General features: G+C 43.1%; 1 long non-coding RNA gene across 1 annotated transcript; it reads left to right on the top strand.

Moving 5' to 3' along the window:
• Nucleotides 1-12,715: 12,715 nt before the first annotated feature.
• LOC308476717 lies at nt 12,716-14,588 on the top strand. The gene is made up of 2 exons (XR_013986069.1): nt 12,716-12,845; nt 14,422-14,588. It is a non-coding gene; the product is annotated as an uncharacterized lncRNA (long non-coding RNA).
• The last annotated feature ends 11,257 nt before the right edge of the window (nt 14,589-25,845 follow it).

The following is a 25,845-nucleotide window of genomic DNA, read 5'->3' as shown; positions in this document are numbered from 1 at the left end:
TTAGTTTTACAAATAATAATAATAATAATAATAATTGTTGTTGTTTAGTCGCTTAGTCGTGTCCGACTCTTCATGACCCCATGGACCAGAGCACGCCAGAGCACTCCTGTCTTCCACTGCCTCCCGCAGTTTGGTCAAACTCATGCTGGTAGCTTTGAGAACACTGTCCAACCATCTCGTCCTCTGTCGTCCCCTTCTCCTTGTGCCCTCCATCTTTACCAACATCAGGGTCTTTTCCAGGGAGTCTCCTCTTCCCATGAGGTGGCCAAAGTATTGGAGCCTCAGCTTCACGATCTGTCCTTCCAGTGAGCACTCAGGGCTGATTTCATTCAGAATGGATAGGTTTGATCTTCTTGTAGTCCATGGGACTCTCAAGAGTCTCCTCCAGCACCATAATTCAAAAGCATCAATTCTTCGTCGATCAGCCTTCTTTATGGTCCAACTCTCACTTCCGTACATCACTACTGGGAAAACCATAGCTTTAACTATACGGACCTTTGTTGGCAAGGTGATGTCTCTAATAATAATAATAAACCAGTTCAATTCAGCACACTTTGCTGTGTATGACTCTACACATCATAGGGAGCTGCCTTATGAGTTAGTCCATCTTTCTCAGTATTGTCTGCACTGACTGGCAGCAGCTACCCAGTTTTTCAAGCGCCGGTCTCTCAGCCCTACTTGAAGATGCTGGAGGTTGAAATGGGTACCTCCTGCAGATGTTTTACCACTTAGCTATGGCCCTTGCCCAGTTCCTTGTTGTCTTCCTTTCCTCCTGTGTTCAGACCCAAAAACTGTTTTCTGAAGTGAGCTTCCATGACCTTCTGAATGATTGGGCTGACTATGAAGATCCTGGGACTGGGCATTGAACTGGCATAGTGTGCATAGTACCCAACAGAGGATGGGATGCAGTCAGCTTTGTCACTGCTAGTCAGCTGTTTGGGAGGAATCGTCCACATCCTCGCCTATCAATAGATGGACTAGGCAGATGGATTTGAGGTTCCTCATTCCTTCAACAGATGACTGGCTCTTCCAAAGTCATGAGCTGACTAGCTAGGCTAGGGAGAAACATGTATGCATGGACCAAGGCCAGAATTAATAGTAGTATTATTTATATTGTCCCACTGCTACCGATAGGGCAACATGCTCTGCTACAGACCACAGGTCTCTCCTGCTTCAGGGTCTAGGTCAAATCCTGGTGTCACCAGTTAAAGGGCCTCCAGTAGCAGGACCAGGCTTGAGGCCCTGGAGAGCTATTGCCAGTCAAAGGAAACAATACTGGACAAGACAAATCCATGCCATGACTTCTCTAGTTATATTAATTAACATTAGGCAGGCACTTTAGTTGTCTTATTTTTGATGCAAGCCTACCCAGACATGTCACCTTATTATAAGGTTGCCATGTACAGTGGTACCTCATGTTAAGTACTTAATTTGTTCCGGAGGTCCGTTCTTAACCTGAAACTGTTCTTAACCTGAAGCACCACTTTAGCTAATGGGGCCTCCTGCTGCTGCCGTGCCGCTGGAGCACGATTTCTGTTCTCATCCTGAAGCAAAATTCTTAACCCAAGGTACTGTTTCTGGGTTAGCGGAGTCTGTAACCTGAAGCCTATGTAATCTGAAGCATATGTAACCTGAGGTACCACTGTAGTCCCAAAAGTGAAAATCCGGACAAAGTTGAGCTTTTATTTTTGGTGAAAGTTGTTGAACATCTCCCCCCCTCCCCCAATAAGTTATTGGGCTTTTTTGGATCTTTTAAGGATTTGTTTTTAAAAAAATCAACCTACTTGCCATATGGCTGGGAAAACCCAGCCATTTTGCCAATTCAGCAAAAATCTGTCTAGATGCTGGTTTGACAGCCTGATTCCCAGGTGTGTCTGGGGAAACCAAGACGTATGGCATCCCTACCTTATTATGTATATTTGTATCTAAAATTGTTGCTTTTATCTATATTTTGATAATTTTATTATTGGTTTCAATGTTTGAATTTATTCGTATTTCCTTGTGAATATTTTATATTATTTTATGTAAACAGCTTAGAGGTATTGGGGGGTATTCAGCTAAGTTTTAATCGGAGCAGACCCACTGAACATAGTTAAGTAAGGTCGATTAATATCAGTGGGGCTACTCTGAGTAAACCTTTACTGAATGCCACCCACTGTTGCCGGTAAGTAGTATATAAATAAAAGCAAATAAAAGCTAGGCTCATTCCAGGTTGGAGTGTACTCTCACTGTTCCCCACAACAGGCTTACCAGGCAGTTGGTAATTGGCCCAATGGGGATTGGCAGGAATGCTGTCAAAGCCCATGCAGTTGGGCTTGCTAGTGCAGCCATTTTAATTCTCCCACAGTGCAGTGGGATGTGTAATGTAATTATGGGAGAAATAAAAATGGCAGTTGCATGTCCAGTCTTACAGACCCAGCACTCCTGTCAGAGCTGTGGCTGGTCTGCTTTCACCCGCAGCAACAATAAGCATGCGCCAATGAGATCCTTGACAGGAGCACTGGGACCATGCGCCTGGTGTAGCCCACACAGGTACTCCAATTCCCCTCACAACAGAAACATGAAACAGAGGCCCAGACCCAGCTCAGCATTAACCGTGGTGCGCCCTGCCGGAATCCATTAGCATTTGCCTAAGGGTTTCAAGTCGTGGAGGACAGCTTCATAAGCGCACAAAAAATGACACAGGTGAAACAGACAGGGAAATATGTTCGAAATTGCTCTTTATGAAGCAACCACAAGATGGCACTTTTACCTCATAGATGTTTGTATTTGATGTCAAGCCTCAGATGTTCACTTGAACCGTTATGGGGTTTTCTCGCTATCTGTTTTTTTTTTAAAAAAAAAAGCCTGAAAACACCCTTGCTCTATTAGAAATGGGAAAAACCCTCATTAGTCGGGAGGTGGGGGGGAAGGTGGCTATAGAATATGATTTCATCAGAGACTTTGTCCGCTATTAATGAGCTGCGTTTTGGGCTTTTGGATTTGGACGTGGGATTGAAGGTCAACACTTTAACCCCCCACCCAACCACCCTGCTTGCAGTTGTCTTTGGTAACCGGCAACTACCTGCCTATGCTCCTCGTTAAGATCTTCCATTCTGCATCTAATTAGCTTGTTTTCTTTCATTAGGGTTTTTTTTTTAATCTCCCGCTCTCAGCCAGACGGCTGTGAGTTAGCTGCTTTCAGTGTGGCAAGCTATTTTGCTTTGCTATCTCGATCCTTTGGGAGTCCATTCTTCTTTCATTTACATGCGGCGTAATATTTCTGAATGGCTGAACCTTATTATGTCCTTCCTCGCCATCGCACCCCCCCCCCCGCATTGTCAGGTTCTAGTTTGGCATTCTGCCAACATTCGGCTTTGTTGAGTTGAAGCTGCATAAGACACCTCGTCAAAGGCACCTTTACCTGTTTCTCCTGGAATGTACTCACAAAGCACAACTCTTGCAGCCTACTTTGTAGATGGTATTCTTTAGTCTCTGTAGACAGTATTCTTTAGAGGATGTAGACATGTGTGTGCCAGATCCTTGCCCTTCCTGCCTCGTCAAACAGGCCCATGGGGACCGGCTGAGTGCATGAATGCCAATGCCTCTTTACACAAAGTAGGATTCCAGCACACTTAAGGAAGGCAGTAGGTAAAAGGTAAAGGGACCCCTGACCATTAGGTCCAGTCGTGACCAACTCTGGGGTTGCGGCGCTCATCTCACTTTACTGGATGAGGGAGCCGGCGTACAGCTTCTGGGTCATGTAGCCAGCATGACTAAGCCACTTCTGGTGAACCAGAGCAGCGCACGGAAACGCCATTTACCTTCCTGCCGGAGCAGTACCTATTTATCTACTTGCACTTTGACGTGCTTTCGAATTGCAAGGTTGGCAGGAGCAGGGACCAAGCAATGGCAGCTCACCCCGTCGCGGGGATTCAAACCGCCAACCTTCTGAACTGCAAGTCCTAGGCTCAGTGGTTTAACCCACAGCGCCACCCACGTCCCAAGGAAGGTAGTAATAATACCTCAATTGAAAAAGCCCTCCCACTGTATTGGATAATTGGCCAGTCTCCAGTTTCTCTTTTGGGGGCACCTCAGTTTGAGGTGTTTCTGGAGGAAACGGCTCATGTAGATCCATTTCAAGCCTGGTTGTGGGACAGAGATGGCTTTGGTCACCTTGGTGGATGACTGGGAACTAGATGGGGGGAGTGTGTCCCTGTTGGTTCTGCTGGATATCTTGGTGACTTTCGATACTGATGACCATGGTAGCTTTCTGGGCTGCGTTACTGGGGTAAGACTTGGACGCATTGTTTTACAGTGGGATTTGGAAACAGCCTGCATTAATCGCCTGAAGCTGAAATAATTGGATGATGGGGGGGGGGGGGAGTTCTCAATCAGATTCTGCCAGCATGAAGTAGTTTGCAAAAGAAATTGTCACATTTGTTTTGTTTTCTTCCCTAAAATCTCCCGCTCTCCTTGTGCCTCCTTATGATGGGCACAGTTTGAACGGGGTGGGGGTGGGGGTTGTGTGTGTTATCATTCTTTATGCAGTCATTAGTGGCACGTATGGATTCCAGTCTCAGAAAAACGATGGAACATCACCATAGAATGGAAATCTAGCATTCTCCCTAAACTGGCTTTCATCTGGTGATGTTTTTAGATTAACACCTCCCCTCACCTGAATAAGTTGGTATACCCCTCTCACAAAGCTTGCATCATTACTAGAGATGAATGCATGAATTGGATTCAAGGCAACAGCTTTTAAGAAAATTGATGGTTTGTCTTCTAGTAGATTTAAACTGTTTAACGCCAGAAGCTAGAATCTGTGAACAGGCTTACGTAACACATCTTGCTTGTAGGTTATATTCCTTAGAAGAATGGCAAGGATGACATCTACTGACAAGGACTTTGGTCCATCAGTTTTAAATTCCATGGTTATTTTCATCTCTTCATTCATTAACTTTCAAAGTGGAAAGAAAAGCCATTCTTGAGGTGCCCCGATTTTGTTTTGCCAAACCTCCTTCTGTGCCTATTTAGTTGGCAAAACATCCATTTTCTTCCAGTTTTCCTCCCGTCTGCATGTAAGAAAAGAGTCTACCTATCACCTGTCCTTTTGTTTGCTGGACTCCTCCTGGCCCTGGTTAAACTGGTTCAGGTAGCTCTAGAATAGGAAGAGAGATAGAAAGGGTTGGTCCAGGGTTCTTGAAATCTAAGACAGCTGAAGAAGCATGGAAGCTGAGACACTAACTTGAAGTGCGCTGTCTCTCTCTCTCTCTCTCTCTCTCTCTCTCTCTCTCTCTCACACACACACACACACACACACTCACTCAGTGGTAGAGCAGCACATGCTTTCCATAAAAGGCCCCAAATCCTTGGCATCTCTAGGTACAGCTGGGAGAAATTCCTTTCTGAAACCCTGGAGAGCTGTTGTCAATAAGCATACCCCAGTGGTTCCCAAATGTTTTTCAGCATGGACCACTTGAAAATTGATGAGGATCTTGGCAGACCACTTAATATTTTTCTTCTTCTGCCTGTTGTAGCAATTACAATGTGCTCTGCCAGATACTGTAGGATTTAGAAGTGCATTTTTACAGACCTGCTGTGGACCACCTGAATGAAGCTTGTGGACCACTGGTGGTTCCTGGACTACATTTTGGAACCCCCTACCGAACTACATGGGCATAGAAACATGGGAAGATGTATTAGACTGAGTCAGATCCTTGATTATTCTATTTCACTACTGGCCACACTGACTGGCACTGGATGTCCAGGGTTTGTGTCAGGGGAGAGTACCCTCCCTACCTGGAGATGTTGAGGATTGAACCTGGGACCTCCTGCATGAAAAGCAGATGCTCTACCCCCAAGCTATGGCCCTTCCCCATGGTCTGACGCAGCATAAGGTAGCATCATGCGCCCATGTGGAGCTCTTCCCCCAAGGAGCTTGACCCTAGCATGTATACATTCCCCCCTCTAATTTTTATTAAATTTTCTGTTTTACAATTTAGAACAGTGGCGTAGCGTGGGTTGTCAGCACCCGGGGCAAGGCAAGTAATTTGCGCCCCCTAACCCGTGGATTTGCGCCCCCTAACCCGTGGATTTGTGCCCCCTAACCCTAACCCCCAGAAGTTGCGCCCGGTGCGGCCGGCCCCCCTGCACCCCCCACGCTACGCCACTGATTTAGAATACTCATTTAAACACCATTCAATTATCAATGACTTCCCTTCTTCTCTTTCCATGGCTCATTTTGCATACCATACACCCCTGCATATTTTACATAAACTAAACCATTCAGTTTTCCATTATTACATCCATGAAAACTTATTTACACTGTCAAATTTATCTTAATGCTGCCAACATTTTCAAGTGAACACAATTCCCCCCCATATATTCAATAAACATTTTCTAGTCTTCTCTAAACCTATGTTCTTCTTGTTCTCTTATTCTGTGTTAGGTCCGCAAGCTGCGCATATTCCATCAGTTTAAGTTGCCATTCTTCTTTAGTTGGGACCTCACTCATTTTCCATTTTTGGGCTAACAAGACACAGGCCGCAGTAGTGGCATACATAAATAATCTTTTTTGACACCTGGGAATTTCCCTTTGAATTATCCCCAACAAAAATGACTCTGGTTTTTGTTTTGGAAAAGTACTTTTAAATTTATTTATTTTTCAATTCATTATGGATTATTTCCCAATACTTTTTTACCCTTTTACAGGTCCACCATTTCCCTGTCAACGGATGATGGGAACGTGGTTCCCCACTAGAACAACTAACACCCACATACCAGCAGGATATTCTTTCCATCCAGGAAAAAAGCAAGCCTGGACCAGACCCTCCATTGATGGCATGCAAGGTACACATGAGCCCAATGTATCTTCTCTGATCTCCTACAATGACCCCCTTGTTCACCTAACAAGTGTATCTATTTCCCTTTGCCAGTAGACATATTGTCTTAGGAATTTTTTTTTAGAGTATTACAGCTAAACTCCAGAGCATTCAAATACTGGGGTCAAAGCAGTGACAGGAAAATAAATCTGCTACAGTTCTACTATTCCCAAGCTTTTGCTCTGAACTGGTAGGAGTATGAATGGATTTGTTTCTATATTTGATGTTGTTTTCTTATACAGAAAAGTATAATGCTCATCCATTTGCTGAACCCGTCAAATAAAACACCTGCAGTTTTCAATGGCATCTGAAAGAGTTGGGTCTGTGTTTTAAAACCCATACATTCCAGCCAGTTGGAATAGAACGGCAACAGGAATTCTGTTTTGTCATCTCAAAAAGAAGAGAGAGCCGTCTCCGAAAATGGCATAATAACTAGCTAAAGAAATTGCTTCCATGACCTGGTCTTTAATAGCTGATGGCTATTAGCTTCTGGTGATGTGGGGACAGCAAATATCCCCTCCACTCTTGGGGATGGGGAAGAAATTCAATATAATTCACATCTAAAGGCAAGTCAACCTAATTCACAATTTCTGAGTGGCTGGGAATGCAAACTGAAGCATGGCCATCTTTTGAAACATGCAATTGTCCAAATTTTGCAAGCCCCGTAATGTGTACAAAATGCAGATACTGGGGCAAAGTATGAATTAAAATGTATATATTATATGACCCATCTGCAATCAGAGGTGTACCTAGGGTCCCTTATGCCCTCAGCAAGGAGCTGTATTGGTGCCTCCCCCCCCCGGGGGGGGGAATCACTTTGCCTCAATAGCCACATCAGAAATTACTATATTTTACATGACCCAAGTACTCGAAGCATCCAGGGTGATGGCGAGGCAAGGAAGAAGGACAAAAAATAAAATAAAAACATGCAGATGGAACTTTTGAACAATCCCCCCCAATCTATCAAAAATGTATAATTTATTACTTGAATGGGAACTCAAAGATGAACAAATTAAAGAAGTAATGATCAAGTGGGGAGAGGATTTTGGATATGCGATTTCATTAGATCATTGGGAAAAACTTTGGAAATGAGATAATAATTTCACCGCATGCATTACTATCAAAGAAAACACTATGAAGATGTTTTAGAGGTGGTACTTAACCCCTGTAAAACTGGCTAAAATTTATAAACTAAAATCAGATCTGTGTTGGAGATGTAAGGTATCAGAGGGATCCTTATATAAGAAACCCCTGCTGGATCGGACGAAAGGCCTTTCTAGTTTGACATCCTATTTTTACCGTGTCTAACCAGATGCATATGGGAAGCACGGTAGGTACATAATAGCATACCCTCCAACATTTCTCTGATGAAAATAGGGACATCCTTTTCCATTAAAAATATCAGTAATCATTCTATTATTTATAACCCGCCCATCTAACTGGGTTGCCCCAGCCACTCTGGACAGCTTTCAACATATATAAAAACATAATAAAACATTAAAAACTACCCTATACAGAGCTGCCTTAAGACATCTTCTAAAGGTTGTATAGTTACTTATCTCCTTGGCTCAGGGGCTGCATAACTCCATACCCTCCAACATTTCTCCAACGAAAATACGGATGTACTAAGGAAAAGTGGGACATTCTGGGATCAAATCAGAAACGGGACGGCTTCTGTAAATCCAGGACTGTCCCTGGAAAATAGGGAAAACTGGAAGCTCTGTAATAGCTATCTCTCACTCATAATCCCCAACAGCTGGTATTCACATCACCTCTGACATTGGCAATAATGTAGTCCTCATTACTAATAACCATTCATAGTCTTATGCTTCACTTGACACCCTGCTTTTCTACCCTGGACAAAAGAGATCTGCACCTCACGTTCATGGGGACTGAAAGCGGAGGGGAAATTTGGGCAGGAACACATCCAAGCTAAACAATTTCAAACAACAGTTTGAGTCCGTAAGCTCTCTACCCCCCTTGAATGCCCCCCTCTCCTCCCTGCATTAATTGAATGTACTGTATGCAATTACCTGAAAAGGATTTCTAAATACAAAAGAAAGCATCCAGAAAAGAACACAGACTAGCCTTTGGTGATAGCTGTCGTGAATGATGTGACCAATAAGAAGTTGTCACACTCTGAGGGGATGCATGTTATTTATAAAGCAGAAAATAGTGCACTGTGCATTTTTGCAAAAGTGAACATTCTTGCATTTTAAGTTAAGGAAAGCCTAAAGAGGAGGTAAATAGAATGCAAGGGATCCTGGGAGAATGAATACTAATGAGGCAGCAAACACCACCTCATTATTATGGATTAGGATTCATTAGCATACATTTTCCTTTCTGACTCCTCAGCTTGTCTAGTGTTAGTGCACTGCAGTTGCTCAATTAAATGGGATGGTGTGGTGTATTTTTGTAAAAAACACACACACAAATGTTTGTTTTCTCTATACAGAAGCAGCCTCAAACAGTCAACTAAAATTACTGAAAAATAGCTAGATGAGAGAGATCCACGTCGAGCCCTATTGGAGAGTAAATTACAATGATTTTAATGCAATAATAAGTTGCATGAATTCAAATTGTTAAATTAACTAAATGATTCAGTTGTCATAACAGATCCATAGATGCTGGAGACATGTGCCAGCAGCTTCTTGTTGCCCTGCTAAAATTAGCTAAAATGAACATTAAATTGCCCTACTAAACATCAAAGGACGCAAAGGCATTTCAGATCAGAGCAACCTGCTTATTGTTAACCAAACAGTAGTCACATCATTGTGGAATAATTCACATAATACTGCTGCTGCTCAACTTCCATTCATACCTTGAAAAGCACTTGGAAGCCACAGCTGGCCATATTGCTAACCGGGACTTGTTGCCCTGAACATATGTGTTTGAAGATCTCCCATGGCTTCCAGTTTGTTTCTGGGTGCAATTCACAGTTCTAGCATGGACTTATAAAGCTCTAAACTAGTGTGGGGAAACTTGATCCTGTAGATATTGTTTGATTCCAACTCCTATCAACTCTAGTGCTCGCTTCGGCAGCACATATACTAAAATTGGAATGATACAGAGAAGATTAGCATGGCCCCTGCGCAACTCCTATCAACTCTGGCCAACATGGCCCAAGTTCATGGATGGATAGTAGTTGGGAGTCAACAGCATCTGGAGGGCCACCGGTTCTCCATACCTTTCCTGGGTATAGTTTGGGACCAGGATATCCAAGGGACTCCTTACTCAAGTATGGACCTCTCCATTTGTTGAGATGGTCAGCTGAGGCTCTGCTCCATCCTCATCCTCATGCCTCTCATCCTCATGCCACAGCAACCCATGAGAGGGAACATACAAGCTAGAAGATCCACCTTTTACCTACACTTTCTTTTTTTTAAAAAAATAATTTTTATTAACTGGCCAATCACATCAAATTAAATCATATCACATAAATTCCGAATTACAAAGCCGAATTTTAAATTTTGTTGGGGGGACCCATATTTCAAGATCCGAAGGGGGATTCTGATCATCTTCTTGCTGCTGCGTTAATGTCCCAATCAGTCCAAATCAGTCCAAACAAAGTTCATAGTTCTATCCCATCTTATCTTGCTGTTTCCACATCACATCTTGTTCATATATTTTCTCTTTTTTCTTTATGATCTCTTCTGATAGTTTCCTTAAGCCAATAAACACCAATAGTAATAATAGTCCTGTGTGAATTTTCCGTTCTTCCAATCCTCAAATCGAGATGGTTTCCATATATCGTCTCCTTCATAGATAACATCACTCTTTCCATCATAGTCTCATAAAACTGTCGCTCTTAAGTCCCACTGAGGAGTTTAACCCACAATATATAAACAGCTCTATTTTTCTCTTTCTCCTCCCAGACTCAAGACCTCCGACAGAACTTCCCAATATGGCGACGGCATTTTTAACTGCGTCATTCCCAAGCTCTTACACATTCCACGCTCTTCTTAAAACGTGCTTTGGTTCGAAAGTTTATCTCCACACAGCCTTAAATCCACAGCTTAAGTCCTTAAAACGACATTTCTGACTCATAAGGGGAGGGGATTCTTGTTTAATCACATAGGGAAAGAAGGAATAGTTTTTTCCCCCTCCCCCATCAGTCATTTGCCGTACCTTGTCTTGGCGTATCTTCTCATGTTTTATTCTTATCTTGTTTTGTCAGAGATCTCTTCTGATAACAGTCCTTACTTCCCCTTCTTTCTTGAAATATGTGCATTCCTTTCATCCAAATTGTTTCCTTTGAAGTTCTGCATCTAGTGGCACGAATCAGGGACGGCATTCAGGAGTGCCGAAATCCCACAGGAGGGCTTTGTGCCTAGTGCCCCCACCCCCACAAATTCGGGGGTGGTATAGGGCACAGCAGGCAAGGGCCATCCCCCCCACAATCCTGGGGGGGTTAAGGAGGCTAATTACCCCCATCATAGCCTCCAAATTACCTCGTGTGGGTCGGAGAGATGTTATTGTCAGCCATCTTCCAATGCGCCCCCTAGTGCCCCCCTTTTTACCTACACTTTCAGGCAACTCAGCACCTACCCACTTTCCTTTGTTTTCAGTATAGGCCTAATCCAGGGGCTGAGTAGAAATTTCTCCCCCAAAACCACATTAACCTTGGAGTAGGGTTTCTCTCCCTCTCTATCCTATTCTGCTCTATTCAAATCGGGAAGATGCAGCACCTAAAGCAGATGAATAAAGAATTGTAAAGAATATTGGTGAATGAAGGGTGTTTCCTCAAATCAGCCTCTCAGGGGTAATGGACCCACAAGAAAGGGACAGATATCCTTTTGCAGCATGCCTGACTCACCCATTCATCCAGAGTCAAATGGTTCAGGGTGGTGATGTCACAAACAAGGCCTCCCTCAATTCACCATGAGGTATTGGATGATGATGATGATGATATTGAAGGTGTGACTGCCCCACAGTAACCTGATATTCATTCAGTTTCTACATGAACCAAGGCTTTTAATGTAGTAGCACCAGTTATTTGGAACACTATTCCTATGGAAACGAGAAAGGTACCTACAGTCTTGTTATTTCATTGCTTGGTGAAAACATATTCATCTCACCAAGGATTTTTAGAGAATTAATGTGATTCAGTGTTGGTCATTTGTTCTGTGTTTGGTTTTGTTTTGTTTTTAAATATTTCATAATTTTGTGATTTAATAGTTTTATGATGCTCTAATGTTTTTATTAAATTGATGTTTTTAATGAGTTGGAGGTTTATAAATATCCCTGTGAATAAATAAACATGGTCTCTGCTTCAGAACTAGATGGAGTATCTCTAGATATCACAATCCCTTATATGAATTCTGCGCTTTTTAATACCTGCAGGAAACTGATGGATGAGGTCAGCCAGAGGTTTGGCTTACATGTCACCAGTGTGCAGATGATGAACAGCTCTGCCTCTCATTCCCCTTGCTTGATCCCAGATGGGCTGTGGAAGTGATAGACTGGTGTCTGGAGTCAGTTTAAGAGTGAATGGGGAATTAACTATAAGCCAAGAGAAATTTAATCCAGAGCTATTCTTCAAGTGATCTGAACACTAGTTTGGGGTTGTGCTCTCCTTGAAGGAACAAGGAAACTTGGGTGTGCCCCCTGTGAAAATTGCTGAGCCATTTCAGTGAAACATCATTGTTTCAAAGTGCTGGTTGTGCTTTAGTTGTAAATGGTTTATTTGTTCTTTCTGTTTATTAGTTTGCTTTAATTTAGTTTCAGTATTGTATTTCTAAATTGTTGTGACTTGCCCAGGGACCTTATGGCGAAGGGCAGGTAATAAAACAAAACAACAAAAACAACATTATATGGTTTTGTGATTTATGTTGTGTTCTCTTCCAGGTACTTCTAGAAGAGTAGGAAATTGTAGTTCGAGGACCCGATCCCCGCGTAGTGGAATGAAAACACACGGACATGTGATATAAGGTTAATGGGCAAGAAAAGGCCACAACTTTATTGATTACAGCAAGTGAAAAGGTATTGGCTTAGGCATTGGATCACGTCAGTTGACTCCACCCACTTGGAGAGGGGTGAGTCTAAAAGGGGGGTTTATTCACCAGTAGGTGGAGCCTGTTGATGCTAATCCAACTATAAGCTCTCCCCTGATGCCCCCAAGGGTCGTGCCATGGCCCCCCGCCACACAGGCATTGGACAGAATACACGACTGCCGGATTCCTTTAACGGAATACCCAAAATTGAAAGTGTAGGCGATGGCCACACCTAGCCCTTCCACACACCACAAACACATTATTCCAATGCCTAACCTACCCACCAATACCACGAAAGTTGTGACGATTGCTACGAGGTAGGCGAAACAACCAAAAAGCCTAATGCCAAATGGAAAAATTCCTACCAGGGCGACCAGCCTAAGGTCCATAGCAAGGCCAAGAGAAAAACTGAAACCCTGAGCTCTAAGGGAGTGGAGGGTGGGTGACTCGCGATGGGACGGCGAAAAGTGAGGGCCGCGTGGTTGGTGCAGCAGCAAGTTAAGCTGCAGTCCACGCCCCTTCCAAGGCACCTGGTTGGGCGCTTGCCCGTGGGCGTGGTGCACCAGCCAGGGAGTGGGTGGCAGGGGGCTAATGCCCCCTGCTTGAGGCGGAGCTCGGCTCCCGCCCACAACCCCTCCCCTCATTTTCAGGAGGAGAGGCTTTATTATTATGGGTCAATGTCCAAAGTTAAGTCATATTCTGAACAGACCCAATGAAATTAATAGACCAAGTGAAGTCCACGGATTCTATAAGAACAGCTGTGTTGGATCATGCCAAATGACAATCTGGTCCAGCCTCCTGTTCTCACTGTGGCTAGTAGGTAGGCCCAAAGCAGAATGTGAGTCCAACATCACTCTCTCCACTGGTATTCAGACAGGCCTCCAATAGTGAAGAGACAACATAGGCATCATGGCTCGGAGCCACTGGTAGCGTTATCCTTCATAGGATTGCCTAATCCTCTTTTTTAAGCCACCCAAGATGGTGGCCATCACGAGATCTTGTAAAAGCCATAGCGTAATTATGCACTGTGTGAATAATTACCTTCTGTTTAAATGTGCTGCATCACTTCTACAGATCTACTCTAAGTATGACTTAGATATCAGACCTTTTAAATCCCAAAGTTTGTGTTTCATTTGCTCATTTATCTCTTTGTCCCCAGACTACCTGCTGTAGAGATGGACTAATTCTAAGGCCTAAGAGAGAGACGCCAGTGTTACTCATTATACTGCCTGGTGCCTCACAGTCCCTAAAATTCACATCAAGCCCCTTCCATTTTTCATAATCCTAGGTGACTTCTTGTTTGCTGCAGATTCTGAAAGAAGTTTGGGAAGAGGCTCTTAAATATAGGAATCTGGACAGTCTGTTTGTTCCACAAGATAACCCCCTTGCTATAAAAAGAGCTTAGCTAGTCCCCTTTCCCATTTTCTAAATTCTTTAGATCACTTTCTAAGAATGATTAAGACGTGTGCTAAAAATGTGCAAAGCCCTAGCTAATTATGATGTACTGATTAATTTTGCTAGACAGCTATGGCAGTTCTAATGAATATTAATATTTTTTTTTCTAGGACAGAAGCTGTTGGCAAGAGGAACAACTTTCCTGCATGGGTAACAAGTGTGGCAGAACAGCACGAGGTTGATCAACGGATCCTTGATTCCTCTTGCTGGAGCTTTCAAGTCCTGTTTGCAGCAGAGACCTTCAAACTGCAAAATATACACTGTGAATAGCTACAAATTATGAACCAGTGTTTTCTTATTAATTAAAATTACATTTTCTGTTCTTTCCATAATTTCTCTACAAGGATCACAATGACAAAAAAGGGCGGCTGGGGAGGAGCGGGGAGCAAACAGATTTGATTGTTATAATTCCCGTCCTATATTAGAATGGTTAAAATGTTACAAATCATATGCCACTTATTGGAAGTTGAGTAATGATGAGATTTGCAACTTAATGAGTTTCTGAGAACAACAGATTTATATGGTAATGTGCAACTCATTGCCCTCGCAAAATGCGTGCACATGGGCGCTGGTGTTTGCTAAAAGCTTACTTGACAGTCCAGGTAAATATAGCCAACATAGGGAAATGGAAATGACATGTAAAGCTGAAATGTACATTAGCTGACATTTTAAGATTTCCAGATTTACCAGTTTCAACATTCAGATTTTTGAATGAATGAGGGGTGCTGAGGCAAAATTCATATTAAAATGTTAGGCATGCATTAACCCCCCCTCCTCAAAATTCCTAATTTGAACTCTTCACTGTGTATGCCAACTCTACATGCCTACTCAATGATCACCATTAAATTCAATGCCAGAAAATTACGTATAGGATTGCGACCTTAGCCTTGTTGGTATTGGTTGGTCATCAGACTTCAAAAATGAAATCTCACAAACGGTCAGTTGCCAAAGTATAATTGCATGTCATTTATCAGATGCTTCAAGACAAAAACCTGTTATGGCTATGAGCCAATCCATTCCTTTGTCAGGCAGACTGCTGGTTAATAGCCCAGAATGGCCAGCTGATTGGAGCTCATGGCTAGAAGATACCTGAGAATCTGGATTCAGTCTACCCTCACAGCAGTGCAAGGGCTGTTGCACTTGCATAAGGATGAAAATAAAGGTTATGTACAGTGGTACCTCGGGTTAAGAACTTAATTCGTTCTAGAGGTGCGTTCTTAACCTGAAACTGTTCTTAACCTGAGGTACCACTTTAGCTAATGGGGCCTCCCGCTGCCGCCATGCCGCTGCTGTGCGATTTTTGTTCTCATCCTAAAGCAAAGTTCTTAACCTGAGGTACTATTTCTGGGTTAGCAGAGTCTGTAACCTGAAACGTCTGTAACCTGAAGCATCTGTAACCCGAGGTACCACTGTAATGTGAAATGCGGTGCAACATCTGCCGTAGGGGAAGCTTGTTGTGCAACAGGAAGTATTGGGACTATAGTCTGTTGTGCAACCACAACAAGAACCATAACGGCTTCCTGTGCCTTCTCCTGTGCAAGCCATTCCACCAGTGCAACTAGTACACTGCTAAGTGACTTTAAATTAGTGCAACATTGAATCCCTACCTTTGCGTTTAAATGAGATAGCTATCAGTCCATGGGGAACTTGAGGTGGGGGTAGATGTGTGTGTGTGTGTGTGTGCGCGCGCGCGCCTCCATGCACGCATAATAATACCATCACTTGTCAGCCATCAAATACAATGCTGGATGCCCGTGCATGCCATTGATCAAAGCTTGTCAAATACGAATTAATAGTGTCTTTCAAATGAGGTGCTCCTTGATAGCTTCTTGGTAGTTCCTCAGTGAGAAGAGCACCTGGAAGACTGCTTGTCCACCCATACTGATCTTTTGTAATGCAGAGGACATAGTTTCGGAATAATGTTTGACATCACAATTCCACGCAGCACATAGTTAATCAGAGGGATTTGCTACCCTAAGTTGTGGTGATGACCACCATCTTGGATGGCTTTAAAAGCTAGGCACCCTTTAAAAGCTAGACTGAGATTAATTCAACAGAAAGCACTCCTCTGAGCCTACTGGACAGCAACATGCCTTAACTATAGGAGCATCACACCCGCAAATGACTGCTGGAGATGCCAACAGCCACAAACAGGCCTAGCTACCACAGTATTCCAACTGTTCTGGAAGGAAGTACAGTGGAACCTCGAGTTGGGGATGTAATCCGTCCTGGAGGCACGTCCGCAACTCGAAGCGTTCACATCCAGAAGCGCTGCGTCTGCACATACGCACGGCGTGATTTAGCGCTTCTGCACATGTGTGAGCGAAAACCCCCAGAAGTAACCTTTCCGGTACTTCTGGGTTACCGCAGGACCCAACTTGAGAAGAAGAAGAAGAAGAAGAAGAAGAAGAAGAAGAAGAAGAAGAAGCAGCAGCGAAGAGTTTGGATTTGATATCCTGCTTTATCACTACCTGAAGGAGTCTCAAAGTGGCTAACATTCTCCTTTCCCTTTCTCCTCCACAACAAAGACTCTGTGAGGTGAGTGGGGCTGAGAGACTTCAAAGAGGTGTGACTGGCCCAAAGTCACCCAGCAGCTGCATGTGGAGGAGCGGAGACGCGAACCCGGTTCCCCAGATTACGAGACTACCTCTCTTAACTACTACACCACACTGGCTCTGAAGCGGACGCAACATGAGGTATGACTGTACAGGCTTTAATGAACCTGGTTCTGGACAAATCCCTGTTCTGGACAAATTCCCAACACAATAATCAGTACATAGGAGGTTACCAAAAGGACAGGAAGTATGGTTTCACTTAGCTACACTGGCAGAAAAATGAATAATCCTTCAGCACTGGAAAGCCTGGACTACCCCAAGCACAGAAAACTCGAAAGCAGACCTCTTGCCACTAGCAGCCCATGAGAAAATTCTACTCTATAACCTACATCATAATTCAAGTCTCCAAGAGATTTGGAGTGCTCCTTTGCAAGTCTTCACCAAGTAATTGCCGCAGAAGCAGTGAGAGGCTCAATGCAGCAATGGAAACTCCCCCAGTTTAATGAATATCAATCTGGGATTCCAGCAGAACACCGACACTCATTTGTCCTAACTCTTATCTGAGCCTGCAAACCTGAACACTGTATAGCATGCTAAACAACAGGATATGAGAGGTGAACTTGCTGTCAAAGGGAGAGGGGGAAGCTGGGAAGGGGGAGTGGAAAGAAAGGACTGTATTGTTCTGTTGCAATAATGTGAAAGCTCTAATAATCTATAGATGAATTATTGAAGGCCATGGCCCTCTGTGGCTATTAGCCATTATTGTTATACAATACCCCCCAGTTGCCGGGAACCACTAGCAGAGGAATGCTGTTGCCCTCATATTCTGTTTGTGGTCTTCCCATAAGCAACTGCCCATGAAATGTGATGTCCACTGGCTTATCTGGAAGCGCATTGGGGAGATGTTTTAGTTCTTGTAGAAATCTGACTTTTTGCATGACTGGAATGTAACTGCTGAACAAAGGTAAGATTCACATCATTGTTTTGCATGCTTTTGCATCCAGCCCTGCCCATTTCTGGAATAAGTGCCCACAGAGGAATGTGAATTTCAGGCTAAAAACATTTCCCTGCTACAGATATAGTGGCTTGGATGATTATAAAAAGGGGATCAAATAATTCAAGGTGCAATTGCATGTATTACTTCCAGTATAGTTGTAGCTTGGAAGTCAAACAGCCTAGTTCTCGAATGTTTTGGCTCCCAAACGAAAGTGACTGTTCCGGTTTTCGAACGTTCTTTTGGAAGCCAAACGTCCAACGGGGCTTCTGCAGCTTCTGATTGGTTTTGGCTTTGGTTTTTGAACGTTTTGGAAGTCAAACAGACTTACGGAACGGATTCCATTCAATTTCCAAGGTACGACTGTATAAGAGGATGTTGCTGGGGAACATCTGCTCCGCATAGGTATTTGGTTGATCATTATGGGAGCAGAATATAGGTCTAAATAGACATTTGCCCTGATCCATCTAATGTTCTTGGCAACAGTGGGAGCACTGTTGTCGTTGCTAATCCTGAAGAGTGTTGAATTGAAACTTTCTTGGTCAGGAGGAGGATGAGAAAATGTGAACTATGGTATTTATGCTGGTTTTGCTGAATCATTGCTGTAAATCTCTCCAACATGATGGCTTCCAGATATTGTTGGACTACAACTTCCATCAGCCCCAGTCAGTATGTAAAATGTTCAAGGTTGATGGCAACTGTAGTCCAGCAACTTAAAGAAGGCATCATCTTAGCTACCCCTGCTTAAACCCATTGTACTATTTGCGTGCAAGTACATGTAGCACTATATTGGAACGTAGCCAGTACTGTGTTTCACAGCACAATCCTCTATTTGTCTACTCTCATTGACTTCACTGGAGCTTACTCCCAGGTATGTATGAGTTGGATTGCAGCCTTAGGCAATTGTTTCCTATCTACATTCAAATGAACTACTTTCAGAATGTTCACCCAAAGAAAGCTGTTTTCTCCACAAGGGCAACAAAAACAGATGAGATAAAATTAAATTAAAATCATGAAGCACTCATACAAAATTCCAATCACACATTTTCCTTTTTTCTATTTTTTCTGAAGAAAACACACACACACCAACAATCCGAACCCTGTCTATATATCTCCACAACAAATGACTCCATAATTTCTCAGAGGCAAAATGAAAAGAGAAAAATAGCAAAGTATATTATCTTTTCTCAGTTGTTGCAAAGAATGGGTAATGAATATGTTGATTTCATTAACTCTTCTTCATGTTCCATTGCCAACACAGAATACTGGAAAAATGAAGATTTTCCCGTAAAGCGATCAAAGTTTTGGAATGGCAATAATCTGATTTCCATTTTATATAACACAATGATCCACAGATTACATTACATTTTACAACCGAGAATTGGAGATGACATTAATGATGTCGGCATGTAGCCTGAGGGATAAATTAATCTGTCCAGAACATATCATTTCTTGGGTATAATCAATTAGTTTTCTAGCAATTAGAGCAGCCCAAGTTTGGTATGTTCTGTTCTTTTTAGTGTTAATTGAATTATAGCCTCAGAATAAATAGCAGAACTGTCTAGAATTGCCAATAATCTCTAGTGCAGTAGTCTCCTTGATGAGGAGTGGAAACACTGCAAAAGTTTTTCCATATGTATAAGCAGGGCTCAGGGTGGAAGATTTGCCAAAGTCTGTGCAACGGGATCTTTAGAACACCTGCATTTTGCTTGTTTGCTTCGGATATTTCTGAACTGCCTTTAATCAGGCAATAGCAGAGTGGTAGACCACCTGCTTTTCAGGCAGAAGGTCCTGGGTCCACTCCCTGGCTTGTCCAGGTAGGGCTGGGAATACCCCCAGTCTGAAACTTGGAAGTCACTGTCAACCAGTGTAGCTGATACTGAGCTTGTTGGTCCGATGGTTTGGCTCTGTATAAAACATCTTTCTATGTTCCTATGAGAGGATTCCCAAACACACGACAAAGGTGTGTAGGAAACAGAGTGCCCAGTACCTTTCCGAGCACAGTTCAAAGTGTTGGTGCTGATATTTAAAGCCCTAAACAGCCTCGGTCCTGTATAACTGAAGGAGTGTCTCCACCCCCATCTTTCTGCCTGGACACTGAAGTCCAGCTCCGAGGGCCTTCTGGCGGTTCCATCACTGCGAGAAGTGAAGTTACAGGAAACCAGGCAGAGGGCCTTCTTGGTAGTGGTGGAATGTACTTCCAGCAGATGTCAAGGAAATAAGCAACTATCTTACTTGTAAAAGACATCTGAAGGAAGCCCTGTTTAGGGAAGTTTTTAATGTTTAATGCTGTAATTGTGTTTTCAACATTCGGTTTGGAGCTGCCCAGAGTGGCTGGGGAAACCCAGCTAGATGGGCGGGGTATAAATAAATAATTATTAACATATATCTGCGGGACTTTCCCTAGGAGCCGTGCCCCCTCCTCATGACATGCCCCTCTCCCTAAGCCACAACACTCTGTGGCCAATGCTCCATACCCTCCTCAAAAACTTTGCTAGGCTAAAATGTGTCCTTAAACTGTGATATTGCCTCTTACTTGCCTGAATAGAGCAGGGTGTTTCTCTCTCTGTGTAGACACCCATGCCATGTGTCCATCTGCACTATGGAATGAAAGCCAGCACCGCACACCTTTAAATAGCCATATTACACACACCCCTCCAAAGAATCCTGGGAATTGCAATTTGTTAAGGTTGCTGAGAGTTGCTAGGAGAGCCCTGTTCCCCTCACAGAGCTACAATTCCCAGAGTGTTTTCACAACCAACCCATCTTCCCAGGGAACTTAAGGCCCAGTGGCCAAAATTCACATTCGTTGCCCCACCCACTTTTGCCTCTGGCTCGGCTCATCTTGGCCTGTGGCCTCTGAAAAATGCTCAAAGAAAAAGCTGAAAAAAGGTTCCCTACTCCTGACATACAAGGATGTACTGAATTAGAGGAAGAAGAAGAAAGAAAAAGGGACCCAGTAAATTCCTGAATTATGTCCTCTATGTTTTTTCTTGTTTCTTATCATTAGCCAGGGAGAAGGTTTGAAAATGAAATGCCTTCTCATCTGTCTCACTCTGACAGGCCACTTTTATCAATTGCCTGCTGTGCTTGTGCACAGTAGATCAGAGTGTGAGAGAACCTGACACATCCATTGCATGAGCTGTGTGACTCCTGCTGAAGCTGTGTCTATTCCAGCTGCACAAAATGATGCACTAAAAATTACAGTGGGGATGTCGATTCTAAAGGTTCACTGCAAAAAAAGAAGAAGAAGGGGGGGAAAGGCAATTGAATGTCGCCCTGCTGCTCTTTTTCACCTTCAAAAGAGAACCCTATCATCTCTTGGAAAGGGGGATAGTAAACAATAAGGATGCACCTTTGTTTTCTTGGCAGCCTGGTAAGAATGATAAATTGCTCCCCTTTTCCTTGAATGAGTTTAAACCAGAACCCAATAACCTCACCCATCTTTGTACAAGTGCCTACAAAATGTGGATGTTTTGTGTTCTGATCAAAGGGCTGGTATTTTGCATCCATGAAAGAGCCCTGTTTAGCAGGGAAAGCTTTTTCTCCTGCTGAAATTTCCTCTTCTACACAATTATTAACAACACACAATCTCTCTCCTTCCCGCCCTACTATTTGAATAGGCAGCTATGGAGGGAAGGGGTGGAAGAAAAGGAGTGCGCTGTAACTTCCTTTCCATGCACAAGCTAGGCATGAATATGCATGAGAGTCAAAATGCATTTGCTCTGCATTCAGAGATTTAATATCTAGGGAATCCGGGAAGGGTTTGAATCCTGGAGCCCTCTTGTGCAAATGAATGTACAGTACATTCACATTAAAAAGGTAAATAAATCACAGCACAATACTATATAGGAACCTAGGAAGTTGCCTTATACCAAGTCAGACCTTTGATTCCAAATTTCTCAGTGACTGGCAGCCTTTTGCCTGAGTTTCAGGTCAGGAATCTTTCCCAGCCCTAACCTGGCGATGCTGAAGATTGAACCCAGCTGAAGAGAGAGATGTCTCTCTCTCTCTCTCTCTCTCTCTCTCTCTCTCTCTCTCTCTCTCTCTCTCCCACCCCTCCCCCTTCTCTGTGTGAAATCAAATCCCTTGGTGTCATGTGCTTCCTGGAGCATTGGCCAAGGTGAAGGTTTAGCCATTCCAAGAGTATTTAACATTCTCAATTGGCTCCCGACAGTTGCTGGAGTAACTTCCTAGTCTGCCTTTGAGTGCCTACATCTAGTCTGAATTTCTCCCAGTTCCACTGGAAGCAGTCTTTGGTGCTGCTTGCCTGTTTAAACTGCATGGACTGCTTTGGCAGTTCTGCCCATGGGCTCTGCCTGAAGCAGGATGCTAACATGTGAAGTGGCCATCCTTCCTCCGAATGAAGCGCTCTAAGGAATTTGCTTATGAATGCCTCTGTGCATCCACACCTTCTTCTTTGGTGATCACTTGTAGCTGAGTAAGATTGTCTTCCATGAAAAGAGTCTTAACTGTGTGACCGTAAGTGACTGTGGAGGCCAATTCTGGATCCACACGTCCTTCCACAGTGGGGACATTGGTTTCCAGGTGGGAGTTGATCACGGTGTGGATTTACCAAGCGTGCCTTCCTCTTAGCACGTTTCTCCCTTTCGTCCTGAGTTCGAGCGTCTTCAAAGTCCATGACACCTTTGGTAAAGGCTGTTCTGCAACTGGAGCACTGGCAGGCCAGTGTTTCCCAATTGCTGGTGTTTATACGACTTTTTTTTTTAAGATTTGCCTTGTAAGAATCTTTAAACCTCTTTGGAAGTGTGAACAGTCCTTGTGGCGATTTCTTGTCTTCAACCACCTTTTCCTAGGGAGTACCTAGAACTGTGTGTTATTTGCATAAGAATGAAGCCTTTGACAGAGGGCCAAAACAGCACCCTCTGCATGGTGAAATTCTCACTCTGGGTTGTGTCATTTCTAATGTTGCTATGAACAATTTATCGAAATGGCTTGACAGTTTGGTATATTTTGCTGACATTAATATAGTCGCTGTAATTCAAAAGCTGCGCAGTATTGTCTACCAAATGCTTTTATCCAATAAGAATAACTTTATGGAACAAAATCCATCAAAGTTAAGAGAAGGGGTGGGGAAGGGAGGAAACCCAGGAACATTGCCTCAATTTTTACAGCTTCCAGAAAAAGTAGCCTTAATTGACAGCAAACAAAGTACAACTAGGATAAAACCATAGCAAACTCAAAGGCCAGCACAGCCCGAGCATTTATTCCACAAAGTTTGCTACTTTTAAGTTGCAGAGTGTGGTATGGTGCTCTCAGATGGAAGGGTATTGTTCATGCAGAGTGCTCCTGCTAATGTTTGAGTGTGGAAACAATGGAACTCCATGGAAATGCCAAATGAGGACATGCTGGGTGAGCTCAGATAATGAAAAACAAGCAGGGGTTTAAACTGACCTTGGGATAAATGTCAGCTTTTGCAAGGCTGATAGTTTCAAACTTGGGTGCATATGGTTAGTTTTCTGTACCTCTGCTGAAGCATATCAATAAGTCACTGGGTTGCCACTTGCCTGTAAATAACCAAATGGGATTAACAGGCCTTTGCTAAGTAGATGCAATTGCCCACTCCGGGTTAGGTCACTCAAAACAATGAAGACAAGTGTGAGATCACAGCAGTAGGATGGAACCTGTTGTGGACTTGCAATTACGGAGGCCTGGATGTGGATTCTACTTCAAATCCATAAAGCTGTCATGTTGCTTACCCCATGGGAGGCTATTGTACTAGAAATAAGGTTGCCAATGGCCACTGGAAATACAATTAGTGTTTGTGGCTTTCCTATGGGAATTTGATTGGCCACTGTGAGAACAGGGAGTTGGACCCAGATGGGTTTTGACCGACTCAAACAGGCTATTGTTTGAGGTTTATGTTATTAAATTAAACAGGCTCAAACAGGCTTATGTTATTAAATTGGTATGGATGATTCCATTGTGTTTTTTAACCATCATAACTGAAGGTTAATTTGGACTTTGCAGTTTTGGAATTGATAGTTCTACTGTGCGAAAGTGTTTGTCCAAAGGTAGTATTGTTTTTTCCTACACAGTACTTCAAAAAGTTCTGCTGTTGGTCCTAAAGTAGCAAATACTAAATAAGAATAAGAACAGAATAGCAAGGTAGCAAAAATGCATAGGTGGAAGAAGCACAGATTTTTAAAAAAGAGAGAATAAAAAAGGGAAAGAAGCAAGGTAAACATATATGATAAAAAAAAATACAGTCATTTATTACCATTTGGCCTTAAGACTCTCTCAGACACTCTCTCCCTGCTCCCTGCTATTGCCCAACCACATCTTAAACCTAATGTACATCTTGAACCAACTAACAAAGAAGCTGGCAGTGCAATCTTACAGATGTCTTCTCAGAAATGATTTCAGCTGATTCAATAAGACTTAAGGCCACCTGTTTCCTTGTAAACTGAGGTGGCAAGCATGAGGACATTTACTAAAGAACTTACTTACTTCCTAGCAAAAATGATTAGAGACATTGATAGCAATAAGAGGTTCTAGCCATAAATAAATAAATAAATAAATCCTGGTTTCTGAGATCTACTGTTGTATAACACTATGCACAGTGTTATATCACAATTAGTCTAATAACTAATTTTCTGTTTCCTTTCATGTTTTTGTCCACAGTCCTTCTTAGTCAGCTATAAAGTCCCCAGTATGTTTATCAGCAGGTTCTTCTCTTCCAATTTCGCCTCAGGAAGGCCTTAATCTGGGAATGCTGAGCCACTTGCCTCAGGAACTGCCCCCAGGTTTGTTTAAGCAGAAGCTCACAGCATCTGGCTTTCAGCTTCTCTGCTGTCTTTCCTCAGGGACCACCTGCAGGTCTTTAACCAGAATTATTCAGGACATCATCCCATACAGCTTGTCTCAGGCCCTGGCTGCCTCTAATAGACAATTAGATCTCTTTTCCCTGGACAAGGTGGTTTGCTGTTTCCTCATTATGCTGATCTCTGTGTATTCAGCCTTACCTCAATCATATAGCCATTTGGAGATTTCTGAGAATCTGTCAAGGGTCCTTATCTTCCCACCACTAGGGATGAGCAATGCTTCTGTAGCCACTTCATGGAAATGCTTCTCACTGACGGCTAAGAATCATGACTGAATTACCTTGAAGCTCTCACACCATGGTAACTTTTCCTTTCATTATCGTACTTCTATTTCCGATTCAAGTCTTTCACTGGCTGTGAAGGAGTTGCCAAAAGAGCGTCACTTAGGCACATGGTGGAGGCGTCGGGAGACTTGGGGAAACCCTGAGGTTTACCAGTGACACATGCCCCTCCCTCCCAAAAAACCAACCCAATAGGACTTAGTGGAACAGAATGTTATTGACTTAAGAAGAATGGAGCGAACTGGCTAGAAAGGGAGGAGGAAAGAAGAGACACAAATAGGGTTAAATTTCCTGTTTCAAGAAGTCCATACTTGAATCCTAAGAATGCAAAGTCAACATCAGTTATGCTGGTTTAACTCCTGTTCTAGGGATACAGAGAGCTAACTATAACAGTTCACATGGATGCCTTCTGAGGTAAGGGAGTGAGACTGAGCAGGCAGATTTCATTCAGCTCATGTTGGAGGCAAGTCTTCCCTTGCTGGCACATGTATGAATGAATGGAGTATAAAAACACATGGAATGCCCATTGCCTTTAATCCAGCCAGACTTCAGACTTCAAGCCACTACCCATTCAACAGTAATTGTACTCTGATGCCCCAGAAAGCACTTTTGTTTTTGTTTTTAACTTCAACTTAAATTTTGAGTCCATTTCTTTCCACATATCATTCTCTTCTCCTTGTGCCAATTTGTCTTTAATTAGAATGTAAGCCTCTGGCTGCCTAACAGCATCTGCAGTGCCTGGTTGTACATGGTAGGGGCTATAAAATAAAATAATATAAAGTAATAAGCGGCTATGATGATTTTACAGGTATCTTTTTTATGTTACAAAATGTGGTTAACATTTTGTTTCAGGCTCTCT

This window comes from Podarcis pityusensis (assembly GCF_964106645.2).
Source record: "Podarcis pityusensis genome assembly, chromosome: 5".
NCBI classification, from domain to species: domain Eukaryota; kingdom Metazoa; phylum Chordata; class Lepidosauria; order Squamata; family Lacertidae; genus Podarcis; species Podarcis pityusensis.
This window is presented reverse-complemented; position numbering and strand designations above follow the sequence as displayed.